Source organism: Pseudorasbora parva, chromosome 1, assembly GCF_024679245.1.
Source record: "Pseudorasbora parva isolate DD20220531a chromosome 1, ASM2467924v1, whole genome shotgun sequence".
Taxonomy (NCBI): Eukaryota; Metazoa; Chordata; class Actinopteri; order Cypriniformes; family Gobionidae; genus Pseudorasbora; species Pseudorasbora parva.
In genome coordinates, this window is record NC_090172.1 from 31,740,305 (window position 1) to 31,751,853 (window position 11,549).

The following is an 11,549-nucleotide window of genomic DNA, read 5'->3' on the forward strand; positions in this document are numbered from 1 at the left end:
AGTTTTTGCATTAACTTCTCAATCTAATTATATATTTTTTCTTCTCCAATTCATTGTTGAAATATAATCATTTATACACGACTGTCAGATCATGACAAATGTATTTAAACATACATTAAATGAACAAGAAATCACTAACAATAGTCCAGGCAAAGTAACTCATCTTGGAGCCAAAAATAGAACTAATTGTAAAAGAATATTTTCCAGCTTATATATTTTCTATGAGGTGTCCAGAACAACATACTAAAAGTCCTAAGAAATCCTAGTTGAGGAAATATGTTAAATTCTCATCAATCCGAGATGTGTGCCAGTAAGGCCAGACAACAATAGACCCCAATGGGGCTATTTTTTTTTTCCTTTACTCCTTTCAAAGTAAGACTTTATCCATGAAAAGTATTTTTTTTTTTTTTTTGTATTACAAGTTTCCTTGAAAATGAATTTGAATATGTAAATGAGCTATACACTAATCAAATAAAGACTACCCAAAATATACCCGCATAGGCTTAATTCCTTTGCTTCTACCACAGCAGAACTTTACACAATGAAGGTCTACATGAAAAGTAAAACATTTTTTATTAGAAGTTTCTTTAAAAATGAATTTGAATATGCAAATGAGCAATATACTAATCAAATATGCCCAAAATACTCCCTAAAAGGCTTATTTTTTCCTTTACTCCAATCGCAATCAAACCTCTCACAGTGAAAGTACACATGCATGAAAAGTAACATTTTTGTTTTCCAAGTTTCTTGGGAAAATCTATTTTAAATATTCAAATTAGCTCAACGCTATGCCTAATTGACTTATGGCAAAGAAGGCATAAAGGTACAAGTAGAAAAAAAGGGGCCAAATATCTAACACATTCATGTCCATTTAGTAAGTTACCCCATGCATAATGACGATAGTCTTCTGTGGCAAGGGACTTCAAATTTATTAGGAACACCATACTAATACTGTGTTTGACCCCCTTTCGCCGTCAAAACTGCCTTAATTCTATGTGGCATTGATTCAACAAGGTGCTGAAAGCATTCTTTAGAAATGTTGGCTCATATTAATAGGATAGCATCTTGCAGATGATGGAGATTTGTGGGATGCACATCCAGGGCATGGAGCTCATGTTCCACCACATCCCAAAAATGCTCTATTGGGTTAAGATCTGGTGACTGTGGGGTCATTTTAGTACAGTCAACTCATTGTCATGTTCAAGAAACCAATTTGAAATGATTCGAGCTTTGTGACATGGTGTATTATCCGGCTGGAAGTAGCCATTAGTGGATGGGTACATGGTGGTCATAAAGGGATGGACATGGTCAGAAACAATGCTCAGGCAGGCCGTGGCATTTAAACAATGCCCAATTGGCACTAAGGGGCCTAAAATGTACCAAGAAAACATTCCCCACACCATTACACCACCACCACCAGCAGCCTGCACAGTGGTAACAAGGCATCTTGGATCCATGTTCTCATTCTGTTTATGCCAAATTCTTACTCTACCATCTGAATGTCTCAACAGAAATCGAGATTCATCAGACCAGGCAACATTTTTCCAGTCTTCAACTGTTCAATTTTGGTGAGCTTGTGCAACTTGTAGCCTCTTTTTCCTATTTGTAGTGGAGATGCGCACATCCGCATACTGGATGTTTTTCCCTTTTCACACCATTCTTTGTAAACCCTAGAAATGGTTGTGTGTGAAAATCCCAGTAATTGAGCAGATTGTGAAATACTCAGACCGACCCGTCTGGCACCAACTACCATGCCACGCTCAAAATGGTTTAAATCACCTTTCTTTCCCATTCTGAGATTCAGTTTGGAGTTCAGGAGATTGTCTTGACCAGGACCACGCCCCTAAATGTATTGAAGCAACTTTCATGTGATTGGTTGATTAGATAATTGCATTAATGACAAATTGAACAGGTGTTCCTTATAATCCTTTAGGTGAGTGTATATTGACCTTAGGAATTTAATGCCCAATCTTGCCTCCAGTTTCTTTCTAAATTATTATTATTTATTTATTTATTTTACTTGCAAACAAGCCTTACCTAATGATATTCCCCCACAGATAACATTTGAAGAAAGTCAGATTAGCCATATTAGTCATTAGTAACATGGTGAGATTAAATTTTGGGCTGGTAGATTTACAAATTATTGGTATTGTAGGTAAGATTATGAGATTACAGGCGGAAGTCATTCTTACCAACTAAATGATTCTCAGAAGACAGATGAAAAACCAGATAGGCACACTTTCCAGACATTCCAGCTCTTTAAAACAATTTTGCCATTTTGTAGTTAGCAAGTATTTTAGACAAGGCAGGCCACACATCAGATTTCAAATTCTATTGAGCCTAATTTCATTGCTAGACAACACTTTGACAGCTTTTTCAGGGAGAAATGGAGAAGTGTAAAATATGTAATGAGTCATTCAGTGATGAAAACACATCGGTTGTTAGGACATACAGTATTTAATAAGTGTGGTGCTGGTGTGCATATTCAAGTAATTTAAAAATAAACTTGTTATACAAAAAAGTTACTTTTCATGTATACTTTTACTGTGTACAGTTGTATTGTGGTTGGAGTAAAGGGAAAAAAAGCCTATTTGGGTGTATTTTTGGCATATTTGATTAGTGTATAGCTCATTTCCATAGTATAATTAATTTTCAAAGAAACTTGTAAAAAAAAAAAAAAAAAACTACTTTTCATGTTTACTTTCATTGTGTAAATTTAATTTTGATAGGAGTAAAGGAAAAAAATAGCCCTATTGGGGTCTATTGTTGTCTGGCCTTACTGGCACACATCTTGGATTGAGACAACCAGGGCCATTGCTTAAGGTTGTGGCAAGGTATCTGGACAACCACTGGATGACCTGTACTCATCATCACTGCCCTGAAGAGCGAATATCAGCCTTTTAAATTTCAACTGACAGATGAACCGTCTCATTCTTCAACAAGTAACTTACCTTAATAACTTGATTCACGGATACGTGAGTATTGCTTTTGATTTACCTCAACTGATACATAAATATTCTGAAAACTACAAAAAAAAAAGAATTTTCAAATCATCTTATTATTCATGGAGTTGAACAGAAAGCCTTGTATATTGTTATATATTGTTATATATTGTTATATATTGCATATATGTATTCCACGAGATTGCACACTCGTACTATTTATATGCATTTTCATGAGATCGGGCTCCATTTTATATGTAAGAACAAAGTATAATTGTGTCTCTGTAAGTATAGCTATAAAATCATTTAAACTTTTTCTGTCTATGTAGTACAGAGAAAAATGAACTATAAATTATGATAAATATGTAATGTTTACAAATCCGATCACATACATCTTAAAGCACATGAATGCAGAGATCTCAACTCGATTTCTGCACACTAACGAGTACTTCCATCATAACTAACAGTGCAAACACTGTTAAGACACATAACATGTAAATAAGAAATGTGGTGATTATTACAGGAGTTTTGGTGCAAGTCTAGATGTCAGTAACTGATAAACTTTTGATTGACAGCTCCAGCGATTGTAAAGGGAGCGTTATTCGATCTTTTTCTATGTATAATTGAATCACTTTTTAAATAACAGATTATTTTGATCCTACTAAGAGAAACAATGTGAAGTTGAGCGTTTAGTGACTAGTTTGATTTACTGACACAGGCAAAGAACATCTGACTACATGAATCATCACAGATCAAGCATTAGAAGCATATGGCACAATTATGATTGATTTACCAAAGAATTCACAGCAAAATGTACCGAATACAAATAGATAATGCTCAATGCTAATACATTCACATTGTTGAAAATAAATAACCACATTCCTAGCATTATCCTTTGGAAACTAATGGTATTTGTATTTTTAGTTGTTCAGCTCGGTTCCATACACACTGCGTACAATTTTTGGGAATGCAGTTGTAACTTCAGTTAATTCAGTTGTAGAATGCAGATGTCCGTCCCGTAAATTACTGAACTGTGTGTGTACAGAGCAGGATCAAGCACAAAAAGACTATTTGATTTTTTTTTAATTATTATTTAGCTGCAGTGTGTATGTGGTCAGCGATCACAGCTATGATCAATAGCTATTTTTTCATTACATCGTGTGCCATACATTTGATAATATTTGCACAAGCAATATGACAGTACTGTATATGGAAAAAGAACATGGGGAACATTTCAGTTACAGTGGTCTGCCGCCCCATCACTCAGTGTGTTGATTATCTGCTCTCTGGATCATCTTATATGAGGGCTAGCAAAATTGGCGATTGATTACCCAATTGAACCTGACCACAAAACCAGCCCACTGTTTGAAAGCGGAGAGACCTGCATCCTGTTACCATCGATCGACCGCCCCATCTAGTCTAGCCAAACAAGGTACTCTGCAATGTCGTGTGGAGCCTCTCAGGAACTGGCCAGAGCTGAAGACTTACTTAGGATTTACAACCTGTCTTCCGAGTCTAGATATCCTCTCCCTTCTACCAGGGATACTGTTCCGGCATAAAAAGAGTCACGGTCATTAATTACTTTTAGGGTAGGCTAGGTGAGCTAAATGCAGGTTCCTAGGAAAAGTACAACATCTGCTCAACTAGACGGATTTCCATTAATGCCAAAGTAATCTTTCTGCTCTGTCAATATGACAGCATCATCTAACTAGGCTAAACAAAAATCAATGCATTGACTGATTAACAAGAACATTGACATTTACCGAAAATTGATTCTTGTAGACCTTGGTTTCCTTTTTTTTTTTTTTTTTATTATATGAGGGAATTAAGTTTCTATCCACAGTGCTGAGTCTGCATTGCCCCTTAAATAACCCTATTTCATTATAGCTTAACATCAGGAAAGGAAGTTTTACTGGATTACATATAAATACATAAATGGGTATCATGTTAACCTAAGGCCTGTTTTCTGACCAAACCAACACAGTTCACTTTGAGAGATGCAAATGTCTGTAAGTGCTGTACATTCCCTGATAGACCTTGACCACATTTTACATAATGTGTCCCTTTGTTTTACCATGATATCAGGGGGGCGTGGGTGCATTTGGAATGCTGACAGCTTCTCGGCTGAATTTACAGCTCCAAATTTACAGCTCATATTTTCCTTAAATGGCTGGCAGTTGAGTAGGGGTTCTTTTTGTAAGAACTGTTTCTCTTTCTTTCAGCTGTCAGGCCCCCTGATTGAGCAAAACCATTGAGAATGACATGCAGTGGCTTTGAGAGAGCAAAAATGGGGGGATCCAAGACAGTGCCTGATTGATGACTTGATTATGGATGCCAAGCTTTTAAGGGAAGAAAAAAAAAGAAAATATTAATTTTAGCTTTGAAATTAACCAGTCACCGACGTGTGCTGTTGTGCAGAATCCTCATTCTCACAGTAAATGAATTAAATTGCAGGACGTAGACACCCGGTATAAAGCATTCATGCTGCAGTCAATGCACAAGTCTATATTTATATCAAAATAGCCTTTGATATAATCATTATGAAAGTATTCTGGTAGAAATTACACAGTAGAATTATAATTCTAACATTCTAGGAAATCAATTGTATTACTGCTAATATAACTTCTTGACCACACACTAGTCATAAGTAGCAAATGTATATTTGTGTGGCAATGGCCAACAATGCATTGTATGAGTCAAACTTATATTAAAATCATTATTATTAAAATAATATTGTCCCAAATATTGTCCTTTCCTAACAAACCACATTAATGGAAAGCTTATTTATTCAGATTTCAGATGATGTATGAATACAGTCTTGTCAACAAAAGCTTGTTGATAGATAGTTGTTTTGATCCAGACAGATCAACAGATGTACATTTACATCTTTTCAAGACATATTTCATGGGCCATGATCAAAAAGACATGGTCACTTTGAATTGTTTTTCTAACAAAAATTATACCAATTTGCATTCAAAAAGCATGATAAGGTAAAAAAAGGAAAAAAAAAAAAAAAGGGTTTTATTTTTTATTTCCTTGTATGCCTGAAGTCCTATGCTATCCAAACATCAAAGACTTGGCACATGAGAAAGAAACATTTCTGATTCATCACAAAGCACCTGTTTACTGTTTTTAAAATAACCCAACAGCTTTTCCCCCATTTTCTTTTTACTTATATAGTCTTATGCCAGTTCTACTCAGTAGTTGTTGTTTTTCTTTCTTTTCATCACCCCATTAGAATTCTCTGGTTCTGGATTAGGGGAAGTTAGTGTTTAGGGAGAAGCTTGTCAACCGCAGGGTTGCCAGACACCTAGCCGGGAGCATGTTTCTGCTGAAGAGGCTTGGACTCAACCATTGTCTTGTGTTCCAGCAGGGACATGTGAGAGAAACCTCCTAGCCAAAGGACCAGCATGTGTGCAGACTGTTGGGAACAACTGTAAAATGACTAACTTCATCTGCCGCAGTGCATTGCATGTTAGCCAGAGGTGATAGAGGAAGAAAGAAGAGAGAATACAATGGAGAACATAAATCATAGGAAGGTTGTGATTTCCTATCACATGTGTCTTACATTGAAATCAGTACATTCACATTTTAAGGCTAACTGGTTCCAGATAAATCTTGAATGGCTGTTGGGAGCCACATTTTCTTTCTTTCTTACTCATTTGATCGCTTGTTCACTCTCTCGCTGTCAGATTCAATTAGCATTAGTTATTGTGAGCTAACAATAAATAATACTGTACCTTACCAATCTAAATGTATAAATTAACACAAGTTCATACATTTTAACCCTTTATATTCATATCAACCGTATGGTCACGCATACTTTTGGAAAATTAAAACAGGTGTTTATGTATTTTTCTTGTATTTTGCCATATTTTTATTTATTTGGACTCCACCCTACAAACTACATTATTATGGTTTGATTCCCTACTGATATTGTTTGACCCTATTATTTGATGACCAATCAGCAACTTGATTATTTTGTGTGACCGACTGAAGTGTGCAAACTGATACTGCCACCTGAAAACTGAAAAGTCCCATCCCTCCATGCCAAAATCAGACAGGGGGGTGGAGTAATAGAGCTGTAAAATAATTGTCTCATCTCCTTCTTTTGACTGCATTTTTTAACACTCAAAGGTCTACCCTATATAGTTACATCTCTAAAATTATTTTGGTCAAAAGGTCTGTATAATGTGTGAGAGGCAGATGAAGGGTGTCATGGGTGAACTGAGTTAATTGTGAGGTCACATGCTAATGACTATGGCTTATTTCACACAGCTTGCGTTTGCTACTTGTAAGCAGCACATTTAGGTTTTGATTAATATATTAACAGGTTAAAGTATTCACACTGTACATGCATATCAGAAGTACTCCACGCAAAAAAATCATTAAAGTGAGGGTTGCAGTAATTCTCTGTTACCAAGAAGACTGTTACCAATCACAATTTTACAATAGGTTTTCTATTTGAAAAACCTTTCAAATGTAAATTAACTTTTCAAATGTAAACTTTTCAAATGTAAATGTAAACTGCCACGCGGTTCTGGGCCCACGGTTGCTGAGGCAGCGCGGCGCCACAGATTGTGGGGCTCGCAGATGGATCTGTCAGCGGGACTAGTAACTGTTGAGGCATTTTCCTCGTCTGACGATTCGGAGATTCTCCCACCACGTGCGGAAGCCCACGAAGCGGCTTCTTCCCGCGAGGGGGAGGATCCGGTGCTTAGGCTGTCTGATTCCGAGGAAGCAATCACCATGAGCACTGAGGCGGACGCTGTGGGGCAGTCACCACCCCACTCGCCCGCTATGGAGGAGCGTGGGGAGGTGCTGACTCGTGCTGTGGCCAAGCTGAACTTAGATTGGCCACAGGTAAAAGTGGACATCCAGCCACCAAATAAGCTGGATGAAAGCTTTTTCAAGCATCAAAACACAGCCACCCCGCCGGGGTCTTCCTTTTTTCCCCCAATCTACACAATGAGTTGTGTAGAGCGTGGGAAAAGCCCTTTTAGCCCGCTTAACTACACCCCCAGTGCTATATTTTGCTAACGTGCTGGGAGCGGCTGAGAAGGGCTATTTAGCGTTGCCACGGGTTGAAGAGGCGCTCGCGGGCCACCTCTCACCTGAGACAGCTGCTTCATTAAAGGCCCCAGCTTTGCCCTCGAAGCCATGCCGTAAAACATCTAGGCTGGTGAGTAGGGCATATGGTGCGGCTGGTCACGCTGGTGGGTGTCTCCACACTCTCGCGGTTCTGCAGACCTACCAAGCAGACTTGCTAATGGAGCTCGATGAAGACAAGGGACCCTCTCCGGAAGACATTACTGAGCTGAGGAAGGCAACAGATTTGTCTCTCCGTATCACCAAAGAGACGGCCCGTGCTATCGGCCGCTCTATGGCTGGTATTGTAAGTGCGGAGAGGCATCTCTGGCTCAACCTGTCGGGGATCAGGGAGAGAGATAGACACTTTCTCCTTGATTCCCCGGTTTTGGCTTCTGGCCTCTTCAGCGGCGCTGTGAGCACCATCGTCGAGATGTTTCAGGAGGTGAAGAAACAGGCGGCTGCCTTCAGTCAGATCCTCCCTCGCTGCTGGGGCTCCTCTAGCAAGACTGCCTCAAGTTGGTAGTCTCATCCGGCACCAAGCTCCTCGCACCGAGAGGTGCAAAAGCAGAGTGTTGCTTCTCGCGCCCCTCCTGAGGGATCCTGGCAAAAGAAGCGATGTTCTCGCGGGAAGGCGTACCTGAGGGAGGTAATTTAAGCTAAGAAGGTTTCCAAGCAGTCCTAGCTGTGGCTGGGTCGCTGAGAGCTGTCCCCCACAGGGTGGAACGACCGATGTTGTTTTCCCCCCAGAGCTCTGGGAATTGATGCTGTGCTCCCACAGTCAAAAGAGCTTCGGGCCACATCAATACCCCGCGTTCACGCGTTGCTCCAGCTGCCTCTAATAAGACCTGGGGCAGAGCAGCAACCACATTCGCACACCGAAAATCTTCCTTGACTATTCCCTTCCAGTCAGCCGCTTCAGGGGGTCAGGAGGGAGCCTCGGATGATACCCCAGACTGGCCTCGAGAGGCTGGTTCCCTTAGCAGAATATCTTGGCGCATGGTCATGCCTTCCGAATATTTTTGCGTGGGCCCTGCGCACTGTAGAACGGGGCTACAGACTACAGTTCAGTATCCCTCCCCCGAAATTCAGAGGGGTGGTCTGGATGGTGGTCGGTCCCGAGCAGGTGGGGGTAATGGGGCAGGAAGTACACTCGATGCTGGTAAAAGGGGCGATAGAACGTGTCCCCCACCAAAGAGGGAGTTCGGGTTCTACAGCCGGCACTTCATAGTCCCCAAGAAGGATGGGGGGTTGCGTCCTATATTAGATCTCAGGTATCTGAAACGGTCTCTGAGGAGATTCAGGTTCAAGATGCTCACTATTCCAGCCATCGTGAGTCAGATCCAGTTCGAGGACTGGATCGTTACGATAGATCTAAAGGACGCATATTTCCATATCTCCATCCTTCCAAGTCACAGGAAGTTCCTGAGGTTCCCTTTCGGGGGCGAAGCGTACCAATATCGGGTTCTTCCCTTCTGCCTAACTCTTTCACCTCACATCTTCATGAAGTGCATTGATGCAGCCCTGGCTCCGTTAGGACTCCAGGGCATTCGTGTACTCAATTATATTGACGACTGGCTCATTCTGGCCACGTCTGACGATATGGCACGTTCGGCATTGAGATTCATTATGGAAGAAACCTTGGTTTATCCAGGGGAAACTGTCCTCCCTCAGGGCGATGTACATCCCCGGGGACCAAAATCAGGGAGCAGACATCCTGTCGAGGCAGGGGCTGAGGCCCGGGGACTGGCATCTCCATCCCGAGGTGGTGGAGGCCAAATGCAAGAGGTTCGGCCCAGTGGAAGTGGATCTGTTTGCGTCTCGAGAGACATCCCACTGCCCACTGTGGTTCTCCCTCAGGCATCTGGCTCCGTTGGGCCTTGATGCTATGACACAGACGTGGCCGAGGCTGCGTCTGTATGCATTTCCCCTCTGAGGAGGGATCTTCCATGGCAGATCCCTCTGAGGAGGGACCTGCTGACTCAGGCAGGGGGCACGATAGTCCACCCCTAGCCGGACTTATGGAACCTATGGGCCTGGCCCCTGAGGGGGCACAGCTCATAGAGAAGGGTCTGTCAGCAGGTGTTGTTGAGACCCTGCTAAGCTCCAGAGATCCTTCCACCAGGAGGCTGTACAACCTGAAGTGGAATGTGTTTTCCACTTGGTGTAGGAGTGTGAGTTGAACCCAGTTAACTGTGGAGTAGCTTCAGTGCTGGAGTTGCTCCAACATTGTTTCTCCGCCGGGATTACCCCGTCCACACTTAAGGTGTACGTGGCAGCCATTGGGGCTTTCCACACACCTATAGGTGTGGAACTGGGAAGGCACCATTTTGTTGTACGGTTCCTTCGCGGGGCGTGGAGGATGAGGCCTGTGGCTCATTCCAGGGTTCCAACCTGGGACCTGGCAGTAGTGCTCGAGGGGTTGGCTGAGGCCCCATTCGAGGTTCTGGAGCTGGCTGAGGCCAATAACCTCACGCTTAAGGTGGCCTTTCTCCTTGCCATCACTTCTCTGAGGAGAGTGGGGGACCTCCAAGCATTGGCAGTCACGCCAAACTGCTTGGAGTTTGCCCCAGGCGGAGTTAAGGCCATCTTGCGTCCGACCCTGGGTTATGTACCCAAGGTACCATCTAACACGGTATGTGTGTCGGTGGTTCTCCAGGCATTCCATCCCTTGCCTCATGTGATGGCAGAAGAGGGCAGACTTGACCTCCTCTGCCTGGTGCGAACATTGAGGATTTACTTGGAGAAGTCTGCCCACTTGGAGAAGTCAGACCAGCTGTTGGTTTGTTTTGGTCCACCCAATAAAGGGCTGCCTGTGGCAAAACAGACTATCAGTAACTGGATTGTCCAGGCAATAGCCACGGCCTATCGGGTGCGCAATCTTCCTTCACCTATAGCCATGAGGGCTCATTCTACCAGGCGCATGGCCTCCTCGGTAGCCCTCCTTTCAGGAGCCTCTTTGCAGGAAGTCTGCGAAGCGGCCAAGTGGGCCACTCCTCACACCTTCATTAGGCATTATAGTCTGCACCTCCCGGCGATGCCAGTCACTCGCCTCCTGAGTGTTCCCAGAATTGGCTTCACACCAGGGGGTTACGATGGGCATGGCATAGTGGGTACTCGTTCCCCGAAGTGTCATTTTGACAGCATACAAAGATGTTCTTATTGAAAACAATCATGTGGGAAACGTGTGTTTATCAAATTTTGATAAATGTTTGCAGTAGGTGAAATGAGATTCAGTCAGTGTGTGTATGAGTTTTGACTTACACTGAGAGACTAGTGAGATCAGCCATTTTGATGAGCAAAGTTTACCGCTCTCTTCTACTCACCGCTGCTGAAAGAATAGTTACATGCAGCAACTGGAGCATTTCACTTATACATACAAATTGTCATCATGTATAGGCTATGAAGGTTTTTGTTACACTAGATACATTAAGCTGTATGCGGGGAAAGGTCAATGTCTAAGCAGTAGAGTTTAGTCAGACTAGCTTGTAAATAGTTGTTTTATTCATTTCTGAATAA